Source organism: Dermacentor albipictus, chromosome 8, assembly GCF_038994185.2.
Source record: "Dermacentor albipictus isolate Rhodes 1998 colony chromosome 8, USDA_Dalb.pri_finalv2, whole genome shotgun sequence".
In the NCBI taxonomy this organism is placed as follows: Eukaryota; Metazoa; Arthropoda; class Arachnida; order Ixodida; family Ixodidae; genus Dermacentor; species Dermacentor albipictus.
The window spans coordinates 60520448-60547236 of record NC_091828.1 but is presented as its reverse complement, the minus strand read 5'-3'; positions in this window follow the sequence as shown (position 1 = coordinate 60547236).

Here is a 26789-nt window from a genome sequence, read left to right as displayed (position 1 = left end):
AAGTACAACCAAGAGGTTATTATGAAAATTGAATAAGGAAATCATCATGTGCCTCTAGTAAAGATGAAGTTTGCCCAAAAAATCACATTCTCACTGTATCCTAATTAAAACGCCCACACGGAGAAAACAGATGGTGAAACTAGTGATAGACTAAGTCGACGAAATGAAACTTTACAAAAATTATCAGCCGTGCACATTTGCGGCATGATAAAGCGACATTATTGCAGAAACCATCAAAGATAATGGTCAATGTCAGCCACAGCTTTTTGTGTAACCCGCTCCATGTACCCATAGAACACGTGACTCAAGAACCCTTATGAGCAGATCAGCATACAAAAGAAGAGGGTAATCTCTCTCTCAACGACTATTGGCCTCGAGCTCCACCACTGGAAAAGCTGGCGCCACCGTCGGCGTGACGTGCTAGGAGGGATCACGTGGACGTAGCGGCCGCGTCGGCTGCTTCGGGCGCGCCGAAGTGAGCTGAAAACGAGTATAAATTCCTTCGTACGCTGCGGTCCTCATTTAGTGGCGAAATTTTCCCGCTTCGAGTGTCTCCTTTACAACGCTTGAAAGCACTACAATAGGTAGTGGCTGCCTTTGAAGGCGCGCAACATGGTAGGCTACTGCTCGGTGCCGCAGGGCCGGACGCACGTAACGGAGGCCGGTGTCAGCCTTATTCACACGTAGCCGCAGGACAAAAAGCTGCGTGAACCTTGGCTCGCGAAACATAAAACCGGCAAACAGTGATCGGCTTCAACTCGGGTATGCATCAAGCACAGACGCGAGGAAGATTTCTGCTACGGCGCCCGGTCTGCGATGTTCTGAAAACGCGTACTGAGACGCTCGCACGAGTCCGCTGCCTGACTAATGTCATGACGCTTTGGTCTATGAACACGTCGATGCTATAGATACTGGCAAGTTCAGTGGAGTGGAAAGGCAGCGGTAAGAAGCACATTTTAAGAAAGCATGGCATATGGTCATGTTTGTGTTATGAATTAATGCACTGGATTACAAAAAAGGAGCAGCGGGAAATTGCACGCTGAGAACACCGATAAACATACAGTGCGACGCAACTCGAGAAATAATATTGAAAGGTCAAATAATTTAGAAGAAAAAAAAGATTGAATCGTCGCGACGGCACATCACAGTCCCTGTAGGCGTCGAAGTCTCTACAATTAAATTATTTTTGAACAGCTCTGATAGCGCCCACGCAACAATGGTTGCTTGTATACTGTCAACTGCTCATATTCTGCGGCCTGAAGCTCATGGCATGGTGCGAAAACGCGCGCGCGGAGAAAGCGAAACAGTGCGCGGACAAGCATGCAGACGCGCAGTCGGTCGCTGCGAATCTGCGCGATCGCTGCATTGAGGCTTCGTTCTATTACACTCCATTTAGTTATACAAACACTATAAGAACATATTTCACATAGTTTGCTCTCAGCGTTTACCTACTTTTCACGCAAGAAGCCGGTTCGGGAGACTCCATCGCGGCGGCCGCGCACAGTGGCGTTTACTGTACGTATTCGGCGAAGAGATACCGTCTGTATACGATTGTGTGCTTTCAGTTTGCCCAAGATTATTATTTAGACAGTAAGAAACTTCTCTCGTTTCGAAAGTACTTACAGAAATGTCCGGGAGAGCTCGCGCGCGGTGTTTTCAGTGAGCGCTGACAGCAAATCCTATGAGGAGCGCGCCACGTGATCCCTCATACTACGCCAGCGAGGCGCTTCCGATAGATGGCGACTCCGTAACTCCTCGCCGCCAATGCCAAATGATACCACGGCATGCCATGTATTGTTGTACTAAAAGCCTTTCAGTAGCCTTTCAAACTCCGTAGCAATCGCCACTGTCCCTGCTGCACTATAGCTGCACTTTTGTTGCAATGGCCATCTATGAATTGGCGGCGCTCTGCGCGGACATGTTTGAGGCTACACACCACTTGTGTCACTTTGGCGCATCAATTCCGGCTGAATAAAAAATAAGAACATACTAATTTCACGTAAGCAGTGCCGAAATTGCACCGCAGCGCCGATTGATTGATTGATTGATTGATTGATTGATTGATTGATTGATTGATTGATTGATTGATTGATTGATTGATTGATTGATTGATTGATTGATTGATTGAAAACCTTATTATTCTACGCAGCTGGAATGCCCGCCTCTTAACCTACACGCAGGTAGGGGGGAGGGAAGCAGTCCCCGCGCGTTCAGGATGGTGAGTCTTCACGGCCTCAACGGCCAGGCGGATTTCTCGACGCTGGTCATCTTCAGCCTCGCTTTGGAGCAAGACCTCCCAGGCTTCTCTACTGTCAACGCTTTCCTTGGCCCCTGGGGAGCCAGCACACTCCAATATACTCCAATATTGCATGGCCGCCTTACAAATTTTGATGAGGGCGTCGTTATAGTCCTTCGCCTGAGTTAAGTAGATCCAATATGGTTATGTGTAATTGTTTCGATGGATGAGGATGGATGAGGTGCCGCCAAATGTGAGCGTCCTCCAGAGAGAGAGAGAGACGGATGCGGAGGCGGAAAGATTCTTCTTTTGCCTTTGTAATGATCTACAATTTCCCTCTGCGTGATGATGTTATCTTTGATCCCTGGAACTGGCTGCTCTAGAGTTGCCCGGTGGTAGCGTGCCCAGGCGAGCTCGTGAGCGGCTTCGTTACCTGGGGCTTCTTGATGGGCCGGTACCCAAATAAAAGTTATGTCCCTTCTGGGAGTGTTTTTGAGTAGAATTTGGAGGGCTTCCTCCGTGATTCTCCCTGCATCAAAATACCCAGTGACGTAAGGTAACTACTTCGCCAGTCAGCCGCCAGGAGCAAGCTGTTTATTCGAGCATGTACCCTGTGGCTCATGATCTTTGCTCGATGAGCACATAATTAGTGGTCCAATTTAACTTTCTTCATATACAGCGCCAGATGCATACAAACCGCCAGCCAAAGTCAGAAGGGTGAAGGGGAGCAAAAGAAAGGTATGACTTTAATAATGCTGAAGGGACTCGGGCATATTGCAAAAGTGACAAAGAGGGGACAAAGTCAGACCATACCTGCGTAATTAACGCCTTAACGTTGAAATAACGATTTGTTGGTGCTGAGTCATTGACTTGTGAGACATTGGTCTAAAAGTAGCCCGCATGAAGAGTTTACCATGACAGAGCAACGCGTCTTAATAAACACAATACCATATTGTCACGGGGTAGTGACGGTGAAGAAAGAACACAGTAGCAGTACTGTGAAAGACAAAACTAGCTTTTATTGGGCGAACCTGTGCCCACAAAACAGGCTACACTTAAAGCACAACGATAGCGGCGAACACAGTCGGCGATCGTCGAAAATCTGATCAGCGAGTCAAGCGCGTCGGCTTTTATAGATCAGTCGTCGAATGTTCCAGATTAACTGATGGGACCCGCGTGTCTTCCACAAAGTTCTACACCATTCGTGTCACGCGATGAAATCTGATAGCACAAGGTTCGGCGACAACAGACACGCGGATAGAAGCGTCGATAACTTTCCAGAAACGTCGGATACATGCAGGCGCGTCCCTCGCTCTGCGATTACAGTTGTTAAGCGGTGAAACGTGGTTGCCCGATAAACATAAGTACTCGTGTCATTACCCCCCTCTTAAAAAGCATCGACCCGATGCTTCAAACAAACGAAAGTAACAAAGAAAAGCACTCTTAGCAAAGAAAACAATAAACTAAGGAAGTTCATCAGCGTCCGTAAAATGGTTTAAGGCGCACCACGTGGACCACTTCAGATCGTGCGCGGCGCCGCTGTGAGTGCGAAATGCCGTCTGGCACGACCTCATAGTCTAGTGCGCCAATACGTCGGATGACCTTGTAGGGTCCGAAATAGCGTCGCAGCAGCTTCTCACTGAGTCCTCGCCGGCGTATCGGGGTCCATACCCAAACACGGTCGCCGGGCTGGTACTCAACAAAGCGTCGTCGGAGGTTGTAGTGTCGGCTGTCGGTCCTCTGTTGGTTCTTGATCCGTAGGCGGGCGAGCTGTCGGGCTTCTTCGGCGCGCTGGAGATAGCTAGCGACGTCAACATTCTCTTCGTCAGTGACGTGGGGCAGCATGGCGTCGAGCGTCGTCGTCGTGTTCCTGCCGTAAACCAGCTTAAACGGCGTGATCTGTGTTGTTTCTTGCACCGCCGTGTTGTAAGCAAATGTTACGCATGGCAGGACGGCATCCCAGGTCTTGTGTTCGACGTCGACGTACATCGCTAGCATGTCGGCGAGGGTCTTATTCAGCCGCTCCGTAAGGCCATTAGTCTGCGGGTGGTAGGCCGTGGTCCTCCTGTGCCTTGTCTGACTGTATCTCAGAATGGCTTGGGTGAGCTCCGCTGTAAAGGCCGTTCCTCTGTCGGTGATGAGGACTTCTGGGGCGCCATGTCGAAGCAGGATGTTTTCGACAAAAAATTTCGCCACTTCGGCTGCGCTACCTTTCGGCAGTGCTTTAGTTTCAGCGAAGCGGGTGAGGTAGTCTGTCGCCACGACGATCCACTTATTTCCGGTTGTTGACGTCGGAAAGGGTCCCAGCAAGTCCATCCCGATCTGCTGGAATGGTCGGCAAGGAGGTTCGATTGGCTGTAGTAATCCGGCTGGCCTTGTCGGCGGTGTCTTACGTCGCTGACAGTATCGGCATGTTCTGACATAATGGGCGACGTCGGCGGTCAGGCGCGGCCAATAATACTTTTGTTGTATCCTCGAGAGTGTCCGGGAAAAACCGAGGTGTCCAGCGGTCGGATCGTCATGTAGGGCGTGCAATACTTCTGGACGAAGTCCTGTCGGGACAACAAGAAGGTAGTTGGCGCGGACTGGTGAAAAGTTCTTCTTCACGAGGAGATTGTTTTGAAGCGTGAAGGAAGATAGTCCGCGCTTAAATGCCCGGGGGACAACGTCGGTGTGCCCTTCCAAATATTCCACCAGGCGTTTTAGCTCCGGGTCTGCCCGTTGCTGCTCAGCGAAGTCTTCTGCGCTTATCATGCCAAGGAAGGCGTCGTCATCTTCGTCATCTTGCGGCGGCGGGTCAATGGGGGCACGTGATAGGCAATCGGCATCGGAGTGTTTTCGTCCGGACTTGTAGGTTACAGTGATGTCGTATTCTTGTAGTCTGAGGCTCCACCGCGCCAGTCGTCCTGAAGGATCCTTTATACTCGCTAGCCAACACAAAGCGTGATGGTCACTGACGACTTTGAATGGCCTGCCATAAAGATAAGGGCGAAATTTAGCTGTAGCCCAAACGATGGCGAGGCATTCCTTTTCGGTCGTAGAATAGTTGCCTTCCGCTTTTGACAGCGACCGGCTAGCGTAAGATATCACCTGTTCGACTCCGTTTTTCCTCTGGACTAGAACGTGTTGTGCCATCACCACAAGCCCGAATTCCGAATCTGCAAGATGCAGAATCTATCCTGCGAGCGCCCTAATTCTCCCTTCACAAGTCAAGATGCTGAGCCGTCAGGCAGCGGGATCCTGCGGGAGAAGCCTCGGCGAGCCGCATGTTTGGACGTGTCCGCGTGTGCCAGACAACCCGGCGCCGCACCTCCCTTTGCCTGGAGGTCACCGCGCGCGCGAACTTTGAACCGGGTGGCCAGCGCGGTCGCTGGTTGGACCCCTCGGACGACCGTCGTGTGCTGACTTTGTATTGGGCCGTTTGAGTGACAATGGTTCCTCGGGGATTATAAAAGCAGCGACGCGCTGCCTGAAAAACAGGATCCGCCGACCCACCGGGAGAGAGTGTCGCTCCCGACTGGGGTGAGATGTGTCACGCGTTTTCGCCGGACGCCGTCGTGCGGGAACAGTCGCGTTTGTGTGAGCTCTCGGCCCCAGTGCCGATCCGATCTTGTCCTGTACAATGACCTGTATATAATGTATAAAATCCCTTTCGTTATTCTCATCGACGCCTGGCTCGGAGTCTTCGCTACCAACGCTCTGTCACGAAACGGGTGACGAGCGCTACGGGACCACAAAGTCGTAATAGTGGTGCAGCGGTGCAAGTTCGTAACACTGGATGGCAGCTACGGGATTGACCGGCATCAGCTACCTCGGCGCGGTGAGTGCCTGAAGTTTACCTCAAACACCAGACTTTCTCTGACACAGGTTATAGTAGCTTAGGGAAGGATTTGGTGTTGCATTGTGATAACCTTGTGTGTTTCAAGCCTAGTAAGAGTGTTTTGAAAACCAGGGGATGCTGAGGGGGTAAACAGGGCAGTGTGTGAAATACTTGCATATGTCTTACTAGTAGTGTTATAGTAGCGTACGGCAGGTATATTCAAAAAGGGTAAACAGCAGGAGGACAGTGTGAACGATGGAGAAGTACAAGGTGAAGGAACTTCTCGAAATTTGTGAGGAGTTGGGCATTGAGTTGGGCTCAACCAAAAGAAAGAATGCGATCCTTGAGGTCATGAGGACTGGGGACGTAACGGCTGAGGAAGCCGCTGAGGCCTGGGCGGATATCAAGGAACGTCGGGAAAGGGAGGAAAGGGAGAAGGAACGTTGCGAGCAGGAAAGGAGAGAACAGGAACGACGGGAGTTGCAGGCAGAGAGGGAGCGACGTGAGCACGAGCTTAAAATGAAAGAGTTGGAGATCCGAAATAACTCGCCGGCGCCTAGTCTCACTTCTAATGTTCCCAGAATACGCGATCAACTTCCACCCTTTGTCGTCGGAGAGGATATGGCCAAATACCTCGTGAAATTTGAGCACGTGTGTGAACGGAATAGCATTGAGCGATCCCTTTGGGCACAGAATCTGTTAGCCTTGCTTCCTGGGGAGGCATCAGACGTAATAACTTGCTTATCGAAAGAGGCGTTTGAGAGTTACAGTGATGTGAAGGAAGCGCTACTGCGGAAGTACAAATTGTCGCCCGAAGCTTTCCGGCAGAGGTTCCGGTATGCAAAAAAGGGCAAGGAGTCGAATGTTGACTTCGCGTTTCGTCTAAAAGCCGACTTGGTGGAATGGCTGAAGGGCGAAGAGGTTTACGACGACCGCGACAAAATTGTCGAATGCATCGCGTTGGAGCAGTTCTACCGTTGCATTGATGAGGATGTCCGGCTCTGGCTGCAAGATAGGCTAAAGGAGGTTAAGCTAAACAAGGCAGCAGAGTTAGCGGAAGAGTATTACACCCGCCGCAGCTTGCACAGCAAGGCAGTGCGCGTAGAAAAAGCTGATAGAAGAGATGGGTTTTACGGGAAGCCCGACGAACGGAAGGAAATCACGCGTCGCGAGTTTCGGGAAGACGAGTCCCTTCCCAAAGAAACTGTAAGGGATGGACAAAATGCATCTCAGAATGATGACGATGGTCCGAAACAGCGAAACGAAATGACGCGTTCTTTTGAAAAACGGAAACCGTTAACCTGCTACAATTGCAAAAAGCAAGGGCACATCGCTGCAAGCTGCCCAGAGAGAATTGCTTTTGCAACGATACAGGAAACTCACAAGAACATACGTCTATTGGAGCCCTATGTGCAGGAAATTAAGGTAAACGGCAAGAAGTGCCGAGCACTGCGGGACTCTGCAGCAACTATGGACGTTGTTCACCCGTCTTTCGTCTCCTCGAGTGATTTTACGGGAGAGTGCGTTAGGATACGGCAAGTGGCCGAGAAGGAGAGTGTCTGTTTACCGATCGCAACGGTTATCATTGAAGGAGAGTTTGGAAAACTTAACACCGAAGCCGCTGTGTCAGCCGCCCTCCCGGAGCAATTTTCCTACCTCTTCTCAAATAGCTCGGAGCAGCTGCTGAGGGATCAGGGCAAATCATTCTTTGCCGACGTGGCGTACATGGCCCCCACGCGATCCAAAGCGCGCCCGCTGTCGAGGGAACTTGACTTAGCGTCGGTGAGCGAAAGGCGGTGCGGCACACGGACTGATCAGGGTAACTTGAGTGGCGAGCAGTCACGGGAGAGGCAGAGCTCGGAGGCTGGCCTAGACGAGCGGGTCCTGGAAGTGAGTGGGAGGGACGCGTACAGTGCTAGCCGCGATATAGACGCGACGCCGCAATTAGGCGACGCGGGCTCCACACTCGCTCCGGTTTCCGCCAGCCGGCAGGAGCAGGCTGCAGTTGAAAGAGAAAGTCTGATTCGCGAGCAACAGGAAGACTGTTCATTAGCCGATCTGAGGAAGAGCGTCAAACGGGGAGTGAAAAAAAAGAGGGTTTCATTTGGCAAAGAATCTGGCTTATTGTACCGCCGCTACACGGATAAGCAGGGTCGCAAATATAAGCAGCTTCGGATTCCGCGAAAATATCGCCGGGAAAAATGAATGACCTCATTTGCTTCCTCAGTGGTATGTTTTCGGTCCAAGTGATTTCAAGGGGACCATTCCATTTGTAATTATTATTGCTGATTAATAATTGTTTCTTGTCTATTTTGTTGTGTTGTTAATTTGAAAACTGGTTGTTTGAGCCTTGTGTACTAGATCGTACACCTGCCTCTTGTTGCAGCGGGAGCAAAAAGAGGGATAGCAATTTAGTTAGGTTGATTTGAATTATGGCCTTGTCTGGTGTTTGACGGGAGACAGAGGCCACTTGTTCGTGTTGGGTGTTGCCTTTTGCCGGTCGGTTTTGCAAGCTGCAGAACGACCAAGCGGGACCAGTGGCGAGAAGCAAGGTCTTAGGAACGACCCGAGCGGAGCTGGTCAAGGTGCCTTGGCGACGACGCGGTGAGCAGAGCTCCTGTCCTGGCGAGTCGGACCTGGGCACGTGAAGTTACCTGGCGTCCCGACACTGGACGTGAACTTGGACGAGCCTGACGAACGTGCGCGCCTGGCATCCGAGCCACGTGGAGGCAGCTCGTCTTCCCGGCGCCTTATCTGAGGGCGGGGATGCTGTTGTGCCATCACCACAAGCCCGGATTCCGAATCTGCAAGATGCAGAATCTATCCTGCGAGCGCCCTAATTCTCCCTTCACAAGTCAAGATGCTGAGCCGTCAGGCAGCGGGATCCTGCGGGAGAAGCCTCGGCGAGCCGCATGTTTGGACGTGTCCGCGTGTGCCAGACAGCCCGGCGCCGCACCTCCCTTTGCCTGGAGGTCACCGCGCGCGCGAACTTTGAACCGGGTGGCCAGCGCGGTCGCTGGTTGGACCCCTCGGACGACCGTCGTGTGCTGACTTTGTATTGGCCGTTTGAGTGACAATGGTTCCTCGGGGATTATAAAAGCAGCGACGCGCTGCCTGAAAAACAGGATCCGCCGACCCACCGGGAGAGAGTGTCGCTCCCGACTGGGGTGAGATGTGTCACGCGTTTTCGCCGGACGCCGTCGTGCGGGAACAGTCGCGTTTGTGTGAGCTCTCGGCCCCAGTGCCGATCCGATCTTGTCCTGTACAATGACCTGTATATAATGTATAAAATCCCTTTCGTTATTCTCATCGACACCTGGCTCGGAGTCTTCGCTACCAACGCTCTGTCACGAAACGGGTGACGAGCGCTACGTGACCACAAAGTCGTAATAGTGGTGCAGCGGTGCAAGTTCGTGACAAACGGCACCGAGGCCTAGGCTACTGGCGTCAGTATGGATTTCTGTATCGGCGTACTCGTCGAAGTGCGCAAGTACCGGTGGCGACTGCATGCGTCGTTTGAGTTCTTCAAATGCGTCGGCCTGCGGCGTTTCCCACTTGAACTCAACATCACATTTAGTTAGACGTGTCAACGGCTCGGCGATGCGTGAAAAGTCCTTGACAAAGCGCCTGTAGTAGGCACACATGCCAAGGAATCTACGCACTGTCTTCTTGTCGGTGGGCTGCGGGAACTTTGCGATGGCAGCTGTTTTCTGCGGGTCGGGGCGTACTCCGGATTTACTGATGACGTGGCCTAGGAACAGAAGCTCGTCGTAAGCGAAGCGGCATTTTTCTGGCTTCAGAGTGAGCCCTGATGACTTGATGGCCTCTAGTACTGTGGCAAGCCGCTTAAGGTGATCGTCGAAATTTCCGGCGAATACAACGACGTCATCCAAGTAAACGAGACAGGTCTGCCATTTCAATCCCGCTAAAACCGTGTCCATCACGCGCTGGAATGTTGCAGGCGCCGAGCACAGTCCAAATGGCATAACCTTGAACTCGTAGAGGCCGTCTGGGGTGATGAAGGCGGTCTTTTCGCGATCTCTTTCGTCGACTTCTATTTGCCAATAGCCAGACTTGAGGTCCATCGAGGAGAAGTACTTAGCGTTGCAGAGCCGATCCAATGCGTCGTCTATCCGTGGAAGGGGGTATACGTCCTTCTTCGTGATCTTGTTCAGACGACGGTAATCGACGCAGAAACGTAGGGTTCCGTCCTTTTTCTTCACCAGGACAACAGGGGATGCCCACGGGCTTTTCGACGGCTGGATGATGTCGTCGCGCAGCATTTCGTCGACTTGTTCTCTTATAGCTTCGCGTTCTCGCGGCGAAACTCGGTAAGGGCTTTGGCGGAGTGGTCGAGCGTACTCCTCGGTGATTATGCGATGCTTGGCGACTGGTGTTTGTCGAATCCTCGATGTCGTCGAAAAGCAGCCTTTGTATCGTTGGAGCAGACATTTGAGCTGCTGTTGCTTAATCCCGGAGAGACTTGGATTAATGTCGTAGTCTGGTTCGGGAACCATGGTCGTCGGGGTAGATGCGGCGGAATCCGACAGGACAAACGCATTACTGGTTTCCAGAATTTCGTCGATGTACGCGGTCGTCGTGCCCTTGTTGATGTGCTTGAACTCCTGGCTGAAGTTTGTCAGCAACACTTCAGTTTTCCCTCCATGCGGTCGAGCGATCCCTCTTGCGACGCTAATTTCACGGTCTAGCAGGAGGCGTTGGTCGCCTTCGATGACACCTTCTACGTCAGCGGGTATTTCGGTGCCGACCGAAATAACAATGCTGGAGCGGGGCGGGATGCTCACTTGGTCTTCGAGCACACTCAAGGCGTGGTGACTACGAGGGCTCTCCGGCGATATCGCTTTATCTTCCGACAGCGTTATTGACTTCGACTTCAGGTCGATGACTGCGCCGTGTTGGTTCAGGAAGTCCATACCGAGAATGACGTCTCGAGAACACTGTTGGAGGATAACGAAGGTGGCAGGGTAAGTCCGGTCACGAATGGTTATCCTTGCCGTGCAGATTCCAGTCGGCGTAATCAGGTGTCCTCCAGCGGTGCGAATTTGAGGGCCTTCCCATGCAGTCTTAACCTTCTTCAACTGGGCGGCGATGTGTCCACTCATGACGGAGTAATCAGCACCGGTGTCCACTAAGGCGGTAACTGCGTGGCCGTCGAGAAGCACGTCGAGGTCGGTGGTTCTTTGTCTGGCGTTGCAGTTAAGTTTTGGCGTCGGATCACGGCTGCGTCGTGTTGAACTGAAACTGGAACGTCGCGTCGTCAAGTCGTCTTTCTTCGGTGTAGTCTTGGCTTGCTGACTTCGTCGGGACGGCGGCGTGTCGTCATTAGGTCGTCGAGATGGTTTCTCCATCGACTTCGTCGGCGGCGGAGGATCTTCGTCAGTTCGACGAACAGCAACCGCACCTCCATCGGTTGCTGCTTTTAGTTTTCCGGATATGGGCTCGCAGAGCGGCCCCGAGCTGGACCAGTGTACGGTCGGCGCTGCGGTGACAGGTAGCGGCCTGGTGACGGTGAACGGGATGGTCGTCGAGAGTTCCGCTGAGTGGCGGCTAGGTAATCGGCGATTTCACGTGGGCGCTCGCCAAGCTGTGGACGCGGCGCCTTGACGGCGAACCCTCTCAGTCCCAGGTCGCGGTATGGGCATCGGCGGTACACATGGCCGGCTTCTCCGCAGTGATAGCAGAGCGGGCGGTGGTCGGGGGCTCGCCAAATGTCCGTCTTCCTCGCGTAGGTGCGCTGGGCGACGTATTGGCGTGCTGGCTGCGGCGGCGGCGGCGGACGACGGAATTGCGGCGTTGCAGGACCCTGGCGCGGTCGCGCAGGTGGGCCTTGACGGCGGGCGACGGCGGCGGCGTAGGTCATTGCCTCCGGCTGCGGTGATTCTGGTTCCACCTCAGGAACTCCAAGGGATCGGCGCACCTCTTCTTTCACGATGTCGGCGATCGAGGCCACTTGAGGCTGCGACGAAGGCAAGACCTTGCGCAGTTCTTCGCGCACAATGGCCCTGATGGTCTCGCGCAGATCGTCTGTGGCCAGTGATTGAATTCCTGCGTAGTGGGTAGAGCTCGTACGGTGGTTGAATTGCCGGTTCCGCATTTCGAGTGTCTTCTCAATGCTCGTTGCCTCGCGAAGGAACTCTTCTACGGTCTTCGGTGGGCTTCGTACCATTGCGCCGAAAAGTTCTTCCTTCACACCACGCATGAGAAGGCGGACTTTCTTCTCTTCGGGCATATCCGGGTCGGCGTGGCGGAAGAGACGTTTCATTTCTTCCGTGAAGATAGCAACGTTCTCGTTCGGTAGCTGCATTCGGGCGTCCAGCATGGCTTCGGCCCTTTCCTTGCGCACGACGCTCGTAAAGGTGCGCAGGAAGCCGCTACGGAAGAGGTCCCATGTCGTTAAGGTCGACTCCCGGTTTTCAAACCACGTTCTGGCGGCGTCTTCTAAGGCGAAGTAGACATGCCGCAGCTTGTCGTCGGAGTCCCAGTTGTTGAATGTCGCGATTCGCTCGTAGGTCTCCAGCCAGGATTCCGGGTCTTCAGTCGCTGCTCCATGGAAGGTCGGTGGGTCCCGGGGTTGTTGTAAGATAACGGGGGACGCTGGGGCAGCCATTGAGGTTGTCTTGACCAAGATCTTCTTTGTCGCCTCAGGTAGAAGTCCGTGCTCTGGGGGCAGTCCTTGCAGTCTGCGGCTAGCACGCTGGTCTTGGGCGGTGTCGGTTTTGTCCTCGGGCTTCGGGCTTGGATCGCGGCTTTGCGGGGGCGTTCCGTACATGAACGCACTAGCACCTCCACCAGATGTCACGGGGTAGTGACGGTGAAGAAAGAACACAGTAGCAGTACTGTGAAAGACAAAACTAGCTTTTATTGGGCGAACCTGTGCCCACAAAACAGGCTACACTTAAAGCACAACGATAGCGGCGAACACAGTCGGCGATCGTCGAAAATCTGATCAGCGAGTCAAGCGCGTCGGCTTTTATAGATCAGTCGTCGAATGTTCCAGATTAACTGATGGGACCCGCGTGTCTTCCACAAAGTTCTACACCATTCGTGTCACGCGATGAAATCTGATAGCACAAGGTTCGGCGACAACAGACACGCGGATAGAAGCGTCGATAACTTTCCAGAAACGTCGGATACATGCAGGCGCGTCCCTCGCTCTGCGATTACAGTTGTTAAGCGGTGAAACGTGGTTGCCCGATAAACATAAGTACTCGTGTCAATATGATTTGCAAGCAGAGTCGCATGTGAAATTGGTGAAATCATAATGTTTGAAATTAGTGGTTTCCAGGAACTGTACAAGGAGCGTACACATGAACATGTGCGAAATGTGGCATCAATGATCACTCTGCAGACGACTGTAGGGCTGAGCCCCGTTGTAGCAATTGCAATTGTGGCCACCCTGCATATTCTCGATCATGCGAAGTCTGGAAGAAAGAAAAAGAAATAATGGCAATAAAGGTAAAGGAAAACATAACTTTCAGAGAAGCAAGGCAACGAATCTCACCATTATTTGCACAGAGCGCATCTTTCACCCAAGTGGTACGTCGCGGGGTGGTTCCACAACAGCATTTGGCGGACGCCAGCGCCACGCGTAGCGAGCGCGGCAACGCCACCCGCCCCCATGGTCAGAGCAGCGAAGGCTCACCTACCTCTCCAGAACGTGACCACAGCTGAGGCCTCTGCTAGTGCTGGCATCAGTCAGCCCAGCTCAGGGGTCAAGAAAAGCCCATCAACCACCAGGACGGTGGGCTCCAAGGTCATGTCTTCAGAGACAAGGCCTTCACGGAAAACACATCGTTTGCAAGAGCTCGTGTCCAGTGGCTCGCAAAAGGCCACGGACACAACACCCAGTCAGAAGGTGCAGTTGACGCCTAAGGAGCGGCGCGATTTTGCCGACTGCTTCAGGAAAGACAAAACTCCAATTACAGGACCACAAAGGGGCACTGTAAGCTAAACCAAGTTCATTCTCTTCGACACGTAGCACAACGTTTATTTTAACTTGGATACACTGCTTACTCAGTGGAATATCAGAGGCCTGCCCTGCAACCTCGATGATGTACAAGAAATTCTTCATGAACTAACTCCAAAAGTGCTATGTGTCCAAGAGACTCATTTGAAATCTAAACATAAACACTTTCTCGTCGCTATGTTATATTTCGGAAGCATCGCGATGATGCCCTCGCATCATCCGGCGGCGTAGCCATCATAGCTGACAAATCTATAGCCTGTCAACACTTACAACAGATACAAAGACGCCTGCAGGCAGTGGCCGTTCACGCTGGACTTTTAAGTAAACTGATAACCATCTGCTCTTTATATATACCGCCGCACAAGAATTACATACATTAATAGATCAGTTACCGGAACCATATCTTGTGCTTGGAGATTTAAGTGCTCACAGCAACCTATCGGGCGACTCGCACTGCGATGTGAAAGGTCTCTTGATGGAACAGTTCCTTTTTTCTTCAGGTGCATGTCTTTTGAATGGGAAGGAGCCCACGTATTATAATATGGCAAACAAAACGTACTCCTCAATAGATCTTAGCATTGCATCTCCTACTCTTCTACCTTACTTTAACTGGAAAGTTATTAAAATCGCTTACGGGAATGACCATTTCCCTGTAGTGCTAAGCGCACCATTGTCTAATGAAAGCCCTCCACAATTACCTCGCTGGAAAACTAACTCAGCTGACTGGGAAAAGTTCAAATATCTTGCGTCTTTATCCTGGGAGGACATGTGTGCTTTAAGCATAGACGCCACGGTTAAAGCTTTTGCGGTTTTTCTCCTTGACACCTCCTCCAAATGTATGCCTGTAACAAGTGGATTGTCCACAAAACGCCGTCTTCCGTGGTAGAACGATGAGTGTCGAATGGCGCGTAAGAAGCAGAACAAGGCACGGGGTTTACTTCGGGATTCTCCGACGGCAGAAAATCTCTTCAGTTTCAAGCAGGTCAAATCCCAGGGTCGGAGAACGCGGCGACAAGCTAGAAGAGAGAGTTGGAGAAAGTATATATCGGGCATTAACTCTTATACTGATGAGACAAAGGTTTGGAATAGAGTGAAGAGGATAAAGGGTCGACAGCCTTACTCGCTGCCTTTGGTGAATACTCAAGGCGACAGCATGGAAGATCAGGCGAACTTTCTTGGCGCACATTTCGAACAGGTATCCAGCTCGTCACACTACTCTGAAACATTTCGAAGGTACAAAAGGCAAAAAGAAAGACAACCATTAGAAGGGAAAAGCACAAAATGCAAGGCATTCAATATACCTTTTTGTATGGCAGAGCCTCGGGCAGCACTAAATAGCTGCAACAAATCTGCCCCAGGTTCTGACCGAATCTTATATCAAATGCTAAAACACTTACCATCTCAAACACAAAAAACCCTTCTTTGTCTCTACAATTCCATATGGTCTTCCGGCCAATTTCCTTCTGCTTGGAAAGAGGCGATCGTAATTGCCATATTGAAACAGGGTAGGGGTCCTTCTTTGGCAAATAGCTACAGGCCTATAACATTGACGAGCTGCTTATGCAAAGTGCTTGAGAAGATGGTAAACAGCCACCTGGTCCACTATCTAGAAATAGACAAGAAATTAAACCCATATCAATGTGTTTTCAGACCAAGCAGATCGACGACAGATCAGCTTTTGCGCATGGAAATGTACACCAGGGATGTCTTTGTCCACAAACAGCTTGTGTTATCAGTGTTTTTTGACATGGAGAATGCGTATGATACTACATGGCACTTCGGGACCCTTCGGGATCTTTCTGCAATGAGCATTCGCGCCAACGTGCTGAGAATAATTGAAAGTTATCTCTCTGACAGGACATTTCGTGTTAGAGTTGGCAACGTGTAGTCTCGACCATTCATACAGGAGACAGGTGTACCGCAGGGTGGAGTACTGAGCTGTACGTTATTTATTGTTAAAATGAACTCCCTCCACACCGTATTACCTCGCACACTCTTCTACTCCGTCTATATGGAAGATGCACAGACAGGGTTCATGTCATGCAATCTTAGCATTTGCGAGAGGCAGCTACAGCTCGGCTTGAATAGATTCTCAAGGTGGGCGGACGACAATGGTTCTAAATTGAACCTCCCAAAAAGTACATGTGTCCTCTTTTTAAACAGGAGAGGTGTAGTACTTTCACAGCTGAAGCGTACGCGATACTCTCAGGTGTCAAACATTTCAAACAAAGAAACCTCGACAAGGCCATCATTTTCACAGATTCATTAAGCGTAATAAGGGCCTTAATGAGTTTTCTAAAACATAAGAACCCTGTTTTTAATGAACTGAGCACACAACTATGCTTAGCCTTAATGTAAAACCAAAACATCGTCTTATGTTGGGTACCTGGCCATAGCTGCTGATTAAAATGCAACGTCAGTCGCCTTTAATGAAACGGATATGAATAAACCCATACCAGCAAAAGGACTTAAGCTCTTTTTATGCCGCAAACTGAGGAAGTACTGGCAGGACGAATGGGATAATGCAGCAGAGAATAAGCTACACGTTATCAAGCCAAAATTAGGGAACTGGATATCTGAAACAGCAAGACATAAGGAAGTGCTCCTTTGTAGATTAAGAATAGGACATACGCCACTCACTCCTACCTTCTGACGGGAAGCGAACCTCCGACATGTACCAAATGTGGCAACAGGCTTACAGTTATTCATGCTCTTATCCAATGAACTGAAATAGAGGCAGAAAGAAAAAAGTACTTTCCCTCCATCTTATCTCCAACACATAACATTACATCCAGCATTCCTTCTGAGCAATGAACCCGTTTTTACTTTTCACACAGTATTAAACTTTTTATTTGGAACTGACACCCTAATCGGGATTTGGCCAGGCTACTTGTAGCGCGGCCTCCACCTGGAGATCGTAGCTGCAATGAAAACATTTTCTAGAGTACCTGCCTCCCAGTCCTTGCTTTCAAGGCCTTGCTGAGGCACTAGTCCTACAGATACTACATATTTTACTGATCATCCCTATCTCGTGAAGCATCTATTGTCATCGCAGAAACGATCAATCACTGTCAGTATTATGTGTATACTTGTATTTACGCACTTTAGAGCGAATAAATTTTAGGTCCTTTTACAGCCACATTGCACCACATGTATATTTTCCCCTTTTTAGGGAATATTTTAGGCCACTATACAGCCGTGTTTTATTACTCCCCGTAATTAACACCCATATATCATTGAGAAGCACAGATCATCGACTTGGCGCTCTTTGGCCACATCTGGCCCTTGCGCCAATAAACTCTACGAATAAATCAATCAATCAATCCATCTTATGGCGTTTGGTATCGAAGGAATAGACATTCTTGGGGTGCTTCCCCGACCCGCTTACCTTGGAGTCATCACCGGGCCACTTGGGAGCCATCCGACTAACCCGACTGCTCCGTCGAGTCGTCTGACGAAGGAACGTTGCCGCGTGCGCCGCTGTGCCATCACGTTAGTGCTGAGAGAGTGTAAGGGGGAGAGGCCACAGCTGGCACCGTTACAGGGCATGGACGGACGCATGGTCGGACGCCGCGAGTGTGAGCCATTCAAGGCTTTCGCTTTAATATTCCAGGCCTTCGTCAGGTCCTTTCTCATGAATAGAACTGCTACTATTCAGGTGGGGCAGATTCGGTCGAGCGTGTATGGATAGGGAGCTCGCGGTACCCCTCAGGGATCAGTCATCTCGCCACTGCTCTTCAATATAGTCATGAAGGGTCTATCAGATAGGCTGAACGGCCTCCAGGGCATAGGTCATACACTTTGCGCAGATGACATCACGATCAGGTGTCCAGGGGGCTTCCTAGCTGAAATGGAGCAAGCTCTACAAGCGGCCTTGGACGAGACGGAGGCTTACCTTGCGGACACGGGTCTCAAGCTGTCTACGAGTAAATTGGAGCTGTTGCTTTACAGACCCGCAAGGCAAGGAGTTCGGGGTCTGACACCCCTCAACCAGCTACCCGTGGCATTATACGCGAATAATGGGCAGAAAATTCCTGGAGTCGACTCAGTTAAGATCCTAGGCCTGCTCATAGAGCGAGGGGCTGTAATGCCAGAACAATTACCCACGTTACAGCCAAAACGGAGAATATGTTGCGGCTAATTGCTAGAGTGTCCAACCGAAAGAAGGCGTTAGGTGAAGACAACCTCCTTCGGATGTACAACGCGTTCCTCATGAGCCATATTAACTATGTGGCGTCAGCTCTAGTGTGGACAAAAACGGAATAGACCAAATTAAATACACTTATGCGCAAGAGCATCAAGAAAGTGCTAGGCTCGCCTATTGCCACGAGCTCCGACAGGCTAGATCAACTCGGTATGCACAATAGCATAGACGAGATCATAGAGGCACAGGTCACTGCCCAGGTGGTTAGGCTGTCGTCGACCCAAGCTGGCAGGCGAATTCTCGACGAGGTTGGCATGGCTCCTAGGATAATGGAGGACCGGCGTATAACATTGACACGAGAAACGATGGCGACCTACCTGGTGAGGCCCTTCCCGCGGAACGTACATCCGCAGCATAACGAGGGTAGACGTAAAGCCCGTGCACGAGCCATCTTGAAGAGAGTTAGAGATGACAGAGACTCCGTGGTCTTTGTCGATGCGGCACAGTACGGGAAGAGGAGAGTGTTCGCGCTGTCGGTTGTAGACGGGCGAGGGGTGCTTAGATCCTCGGCCTCGGTCAGAGCGGCCACCGCGAGTATAGCAGAGCAAATTGCGGTTGCGCTGGCCTTGTGTGATCCAGAGCGTTCCTACATTTACACCGACTCGAGAAATGCAATCAGAGCTTTCGAGTCGGGTAACCTCGCACGAGAAGCGGCCTCTATTTTAGAGAAAACGGCTTGCCCAGATTTTCATTATATCACGTGGTTCCCCGCACACATGGGGACGAACGTTCTCGAGGGATTCCCAAACCTCAACGAGCTTGCCCACGACCGTGCGCGAGAACTAACGTGCCGCGACGGTCTGGACGCTCCGGAGGGGCAGGAAGGGCCTCAGCAGAACGATCCACTCCTCACATTTAATGAAATCACTAAACATTACCAACTTGGTCGGAGAATTTATCCTCTGCCTCACCCGAAGCTCAGTACAGGTCAGTCAGCTACACTTAGAATGCTGCAGACGGGATCTTTCCCGTCGCGGGGATTCCTCAGTAGGATGTACTCGGATGTGGACCCTAGTTGTCCCGACTGCACTGAAACCTTTTGCTCAATGGCTCACATGCTCTGGCGATGTTCCGCGTTGCCTAACGACTTCCTGTGCAGCGAAGCCGAATGGGAGGAGGCCATCAGAAGCACCGTACTCCGAAAGCAAGCCCAGGCTATCCAGAGGGCCCAGCAAAGAGCGGAGCGGCACGGCGTTCTGTCCTTTACGTGGGCGCGGCTAGCGGCTACAATGGCCTCCTGTTAGGGGATCCTGACAGTAGCTCCTCCGGATTAAAGTTCGTTGTCTGTCTGTCGGTCCCCTGCACTGTGCTTGTTATTGCTGGAGGGGCGCTGTTACCAAAATGAATGAAAGGGGTTTATACGGTCGAGCGCTCACAGAACAGTGTAAAAGGCCTGTTGGTTTAATTGTCGGCAAAATATGCGAGTATGACTCGTTTAGAAAGGGACGTTTGCAGTGCAAAGCAGCTCTGTGGGCAACAAAAGCAAATAAATGAACCACTCAATATTAACTGCTTTTAGAAATCAGCATTCAATGTGGCAGACGATCGATTACCGCGCATAGAAAAAGCAGCGCAATGTGAAGAATTCGGTTTCGAAGAAAAAGAAAAATATTTATGAAATTGGCTGTTACCATAGAGTGTACTTAGTATGTGCTCAAGCACAACAGTTACGGCAGTTGTAGAGTCTTGCCGGAAGGTATACGTTGGAACTTATCTTTTAAAACACCTAAAACTCAACGCAGTTCTAAGCCATGTTGTTCGCGTGTTCTAAATACAAAGAATAATGTAGTCGTTCAAGAGGAAAAATAAACGGAGGAAATGTTCCTAAAAGGCAGGGCTATCAAGACCCCATCTGTTGCAACCATAGATTATGCGTTAGCCAAATAAGCCGCCTAGACAAAACGAATCTTACACTTCTGCAATAAACTAAACTTTATTGCAGACTGCAAAGTACCGGTAGATTGTGCAAGATGTCATCTTTCACGCAGAAGGTGGCTGACGACTTGAAAATATCCAATGCCAGAAGAGGCCACTCAGCGTTGGCAGTTGCTTCTTTATGCTGCTATAATGGATATAAACGTAAGCTAGGCAAAGGTTTCGAAAATAAATTAAGACTTGGAGTGGACAAGAGCGACCAAGCTAAACGAAGCATGAGCTTTGGGAGCCCGTTTTAACAATAGTACTTGCCTTCGCCAGGGCTCAAACGAATACAAGTCTAATTTTCCTGAAACATGGCAGAAGGATCGCTCAACCTACCATTGTTGGTCACTATTGATGAAAGTTAAATTCAATTCCTGGGACTTTGCGTGCCAGAACTACGATCTTATAATGAGGCACGCCGTAATGAGGCACTGCGGATTAATTTTGCCTACCTGGGGATTTTTAACATGCACCCAATGCCGGTTACACGGGCGTTCTGCGTTTTGCCCCCATTGAAATGCGGAGCTGCGGACGCGATTCGATTCCGTGACCTCGTAATTAGCAGCGCAACTCCGCAGCCAGTAAGCAACCACGGCTGGTGCCGTTATTGATCACTTCTAAAGATCATTTGCTTAAATAATGTCGGTGAAATTACGAATTTCTGTGGCTAACTAGGTTGTATTGAGATAAGCGCCTGAGGACGTGAGTACTAGTCAACGTTAAACGGAATTGTGAATGTTGTGCGATAAATGGACCCGAATCTTAAGAGGAACATTTAGCCCGGGAGCAACTCCGACACGGCCTATTCAAATACAAGGAAAACACAGAAGCGCTTTTCTGAGATAACCCGTGGACGGATTTTAATGAAATTTGTTATATTTGAGAGAGAAATTTAAATTCTAGTGACTGTTGGAAACTTCGAAAGTGTGAAAAAATAGAAGCACGAAGTTAAAGAATTCATTGCTCCAAGAACAGGTATTGTAGTTCTATAAACCGCATCCATTAGATCATTCAAAGCGGACAAACTCCATGTGTCAATTTGTATTTTTCATGCATTGGTTACATTGGGCACGAGGGTTCTTCAAAAGCTCTATTTTCTTATTACTAAATTCCTTTCTTATTCACGTGTAACGTATGAATTTTGCCCCCTTTAGATGTACTATTACATACAAATCACATAATTGTAATATTATTTTTCATTGCTGACTTACAGAATGGCAAATTTGATGGTTTAGTTTTCTCAAACCTTGCGATTTTTCTAAATTTTTAATAAGGAACTGACGACCTAAATAAAAAATTCGAAACGAGCAGTCACAAAATTTTATATTTTCCTTTTAACTGCAACAAACCACGTCAAACTTGGTGCAGTGGTTGCCGAGAAATACGAACTGTCCTTTTTATGCGAAGCATATTACTAGAGCTCAACCCAGCTCCTCAGGCGCGGCGGTGTCGCCTTCAATACCACGTGACACCGTGACGTCAGGACAGAGGAGAAACGGGGCTCCAACTCGCGCCGTCGTTCGCGGCGTTGCCTTCAAGGCTGACCACGTGGCACCGTGACGTCACGGCAGAGGAGAAACGGGGCTCCAACTCGCGCCGCCGCTCGCGGCGTCGCGGCGGTATATAACCAGCTGCGCTTGCCTCTGCTAGACACTCACGAGGTGAGATGCCTCGTGGAGGCAAAGCTGCTCGTTGGAATGAGAAGCGAAGGTTGTGGCGTGCTACAGAGACTGTTTCTAGGTGGCTTTGCTACGGCGCAGCGACTACGCGCCCCGCATCGGACGCGGTGAGCGTCGAGCAACGCAGCGTTCGGCGCGACAACGAAATGTGCGCCTGAGCAAGCGCCGCACGCCTGAGCCGACGCCGACGACACCGGCTTTTCTGCGACACGAGCTCCTTAACGCTGTCGCGTTAAAATAAAGGCTAGTATGCTTCGCATCCTGGGCCTAACCTTAGCTAAGCCACAGCCAGTTTTTCTTGTATTTAGACAGAAGACCCGAACTAAAGCTTCCTCTTAGGCAAAAAGAAAAAAATTTGAGCAAACTTTGAGATTTGCTCTATCGCTATGAACTTTATATTTAGTGATTATTCTGTATAACCGCGGCGAACGCCCTTTCAGATGCTGCAGTCTCGTTCAGATTGAAGTGGTAAGTTGTGAACGACTTCTTCTCTCAATAAGTTACTAAGTAATTAGACGGTCTTCTTAATAGTCGCACTTCTTGGCCGATCCCCAAAATTGATACCAGCCACTTGTTTACTGAAGAGCAAAAAAGTTGGAGGCTTATCAAGGTTAAGCCCAGTGGATGCGAAGCTGGCTAGGCGTTCTTCGCGTTCTTCATCGGTTTCCGTAGCGCGCTGCAGCCTTCGTTTTGCATTCCTATTATTAACGTCCTTAGCGTTTGGAGGCATGTTGACCGCATACACGCCCGGCGCAAAGACGCTGGCGCGGTTGCGGGCACAGAGACTCACGCGACGGCGGGCGTGCGCCATTTCATCCCTCGCGTGACGTCACATATCACGTGATGCAGCGATGGTGGCGCCGCCGCCGCGTCGCGCGCGACGGCGCGAACCGAAGCGTGGAGGCCTCCGCCGGGCGACGTCCGACGGCGCGATATGAGGCCCCATCTGCAGCCGGTGTGAGGTCATCACGTGACGTCACATCATGTGATCTCACTTCAGGCTCAATGGTGGCCACCGCCGGGAGGCGACCGACGGCGTGATATGAGGCCCCATCTGCAGCGGTGTGACGTCATCACGTGACGTCATGTCACGTGACCTACTTGAAGGTCACTTGAAGGTCAATGGTGGCCACCGCCGGGAGGCGACCGACGGCGCGATATGAAGCCCCATCTGGAGCCTGTGTGACGTCATCACGTGACGTCATGTCACGTGACCCCACTTCAGGGTCAATGGTGGCCACCGCCGGGCGTGGCGCGAAGGCCCGAAACCTACGTTAATATGCTTCGCATAAAAAAGAACTACAAGGAGTAGCGCATACCGTTTGAAAATAGAATACGCAGGGACACAATGGGTTCGTTTTTACAATAATGTAAAAATAACTTTTCAGAATACTGCGTTTGATCCAAGGCATATTGTCATAATGGCAACCAATCGTTAATCGGCGCTAAGCATTTTGTTGATTTGTGGTGGTAGAGCCGTAGGAACGCTTCTATTTAAGATTCTCCGATGTAGAAAAACGCCACTGTGCTACAATTTTGAAAAGTATCCCTCACAGCCCAAAAAATTATTACTGCTCAAAATTATTACTGCACTGCTCGCGAGATAGAAGACTCAGCGCCATAACAGAAGACTACGCAAGAAAATTGCCGATATAAACAAGATGATAGAGGCTCATTGCAAGGTGCTATGCAAGGAGCAATGGGACGAGCTGTGCGACTCGGTGGAGGGCCAGCTCAAGAACGGTAAAAGCTGGGGTCTGCTTAAGCACCTACTGCACGATGGCAACACCAAGTCCAACCCGAAGAGAGCTTTGACGAAAGCTGTCCATTTGGCCCCCGACTCGACTCCAGATGAGGCAGTCATGGAGCACCTCATAGACAAGTACCTGGCGGCCACGGACGATCCAGTGCCCCCCCCCCCAAGTTCCCGAGTACGGAGGGCGTGACGTACCATCTATGGACGAGGATTTCACCATGGCTGAGTTCAAGCGAGTTCTCGCATCCCTCAACGGAAGATCTGCCCCTGGGCCCGACGGGATCACCAACAAAATGCTCAAGCATCTCGACGACGCCTCAATCGAGTTACTTACGCGCAAGATGAATGATATCTGGTGCAGCGGCCTCATTCCCAAGAGCTGGAAAGCAGCCTACACAGTACTCATACCGAAGCCAGGTAAGGCGCCGAGCATCGACAATCTAAGGCCCATCTCCCTGACGTCGTGTGTAGGAAAGATGGCCGAGCACGCCATGCTTAACCGCCTCACTGACTATCTCGAGTCTAACGAATGCTATACACACAACATGATTGGCTTTCGCCCGGGGCTTTCGACTCAAGACGCCATGAGACTGATGAAGCACCAGATCATTGACTCTACCTCCGCCGACACTAAGGCAATTCTCGGCTTGGATATGGAAAAGGCTTTTGACAACATATCGCATGCCTTTATTCTCAAGAGCCTGACGGAGTGTAACGTCGGCAAACGGGCGTACAATTTCGTGCGATCCTTCCTTTCCTCAAGGTCCACTAGACTCAAGATTGACGAGTTTTTGACCCACGAAATCCAGCTTGGGCCAAAGGGAACACCTCAGGGGGTGGTGATCTCCCCGACGCTGTTCAACATCTCCCTGATCAACCTGTCGAGGGCCTTAAATAAAATCCCCAACATTAACCACACGATCTACGCGGATGACATCACCATCTGGTGCTCCAGTGGATGTGAAGGGCAGGTCGAGGGTGCTTTGCAAGAGGCCATCGATGTGACGGAGCGGTATCTTATCTCTACCGGGCTAAGGTGCTCGCCCGCTAAATCCGAGCTCTTGCTCTACAAGAAGAGGCCCAGAGGCGGTTCACACCCGTCCTGGAAGCCAGCAACAGAGAGCCACACTACATTATTCACCGGTAAGGGCTCCTCAGTACCGCGGGTAGACATTATCAGGGTCCTAGGAATGTTTATCGAGTCGAACGGGGCCAATGCAGCCGCCCTCAAACGCATTTGTTCCAAGACCGAAAGCGCCCTCGGCCTGATTCGAAGAATCGCCAACAGGTACCGCGGAATCTAGGAAGACAATCTGATCCGGATTACCCACGCCTTCGTCCTATGCCACCTCGCTTATTCAGGGGCTATGCACAACTGGCTCGTGTCGGAGCGCAATAAGATCAATGCCCTAAGCAGAAGTGTCTTCAAGCTTGCCCTCGGCCTTCCCATCCGAACGCACACAAAACACCTCCTCAATTTGTGAATGCACAACACGTGCAAAGAAATCGTTGAAGACCAAGAATTTTCCCAGTTTGTCAGACTCTCCGGTACCCCAGCGGGCCGAGCCATACTTGGCAAGCTGGGACGTAACCCCATGGTCGTCAGTCTCGACGCTGTGAAGCTGCCCAGCGACGTAAGGTCCAAGATTTACATACACCGGATGCCACGAAATATGCATCCCACCTACAACGAAGGACGAAGACGAGCCAGGGGTAAAGATCTGCTCGCCAGTGCCCGCTTGAACAAGGACCGAACATGCTTCGTAGACGCTGCTTCGTACGTTCAAGAAGAGGCCTTCTCCTCAGTGGTCATCGACTGTGATTCTAAAATCCTTAGCTGCGCTGCCGTCCGCACTTCTAATTCCAGCGTTGCAGAGCAAGTTGCTATTGATCTTGCATTGACGGACAGTGTACATGACACGATTTATTCGGATTCCAAGGCCGCTGTCAGGGCCTTTGAGATGGGAATCGTGGCTCCCTAGGCCCTACGTATCATCCAAAGTGCCAAAGACATGAAACATCACTCTTTGGCCTGGCTCCCTACGCACCTTGGAACCATTGAGGGTGCTTCGATCAACCCCAACGAGGAGGCGCACTCGGCTGCACGAGGTTTGACTGACCGTGCGCTGGGCAACGCGTCCTCTCCTGGGCCACCCGAGCCTCTCTGCTCGTACAACGAAATCTGCAAATACAATTATCTGTCAAGAAGAGTCCTACCTTCACCGCACTCCTCGCTGTGCAGGGCCCAGGCAGTCACTCAGACTTCTGCAAACAAGCACTTACGCGAGCCCCGCGGCGCTGCACACAATGTACCCCGAACGGTTCCCAAGCCCGGACTGCCCTCTGTGTGGTGATTATGCGGACTTCGAACACGTCCTGTGCGGGTGCGCCTCTGCCGGTCTCCCTTTCACTCAAGAGGAAATGATGAAGCTAATTAGGGCCCAGGATCAGACCTCTCAAATCCTGGCAGTCCAGGGGCTCGCGACAGGGCCGTCAGGTTTCACCTGATGGTCCCCGAGTGGGCCTAGCCAGGTGGCGTGGAGTTTGCTTACGTCTATAGTGGACAAAATAAAGTTGTTTCACTCACTCACTCACTCACTCACTCACTCACTCACTCACTCACTCACTGCTCAAAATTTTATTGATTCATAGAATGTGCGCAATGGCATTCAAGATTCAGTGGTAACTACACGTAAGCATATTTTGACATAATCTGTTGCAACTTCATTTTTATTCATACAGACCAGCATACGACGGGGGCGAAATACGAAAACACCTGCGTACTTATATTTAGGTGCATGTTAAGGAACCGCAGCTCAGGTGATTTCCTGAGTCACCCACTACGGCGTGCCTCATAATCAGATTGTGGTTTTTGCGCGTAAAACACCATAAGGGAATGGTTTTAACAGTCCAGCATACGCCGAAGCAAGATTTATAAGATATTCATTTTGAATTACTTCTTTGTGAATTTAATGATGATAATGTGGCTTCAGCTTTACTGAAGTACGACTGGAAATATAGACACACACACTTTACACCAGGTGCTCCACTAAGCATAACGCGCTAACTCCAGTAATGAGAGAAGCATCCCTTTTGCATGGACATCATTTCTTGTTTAGACCCAGTCTCTTATAGCAGCTGCTCTTAATGCTACAAATGCTGGACTATTTTATGTGCATTAAATTGG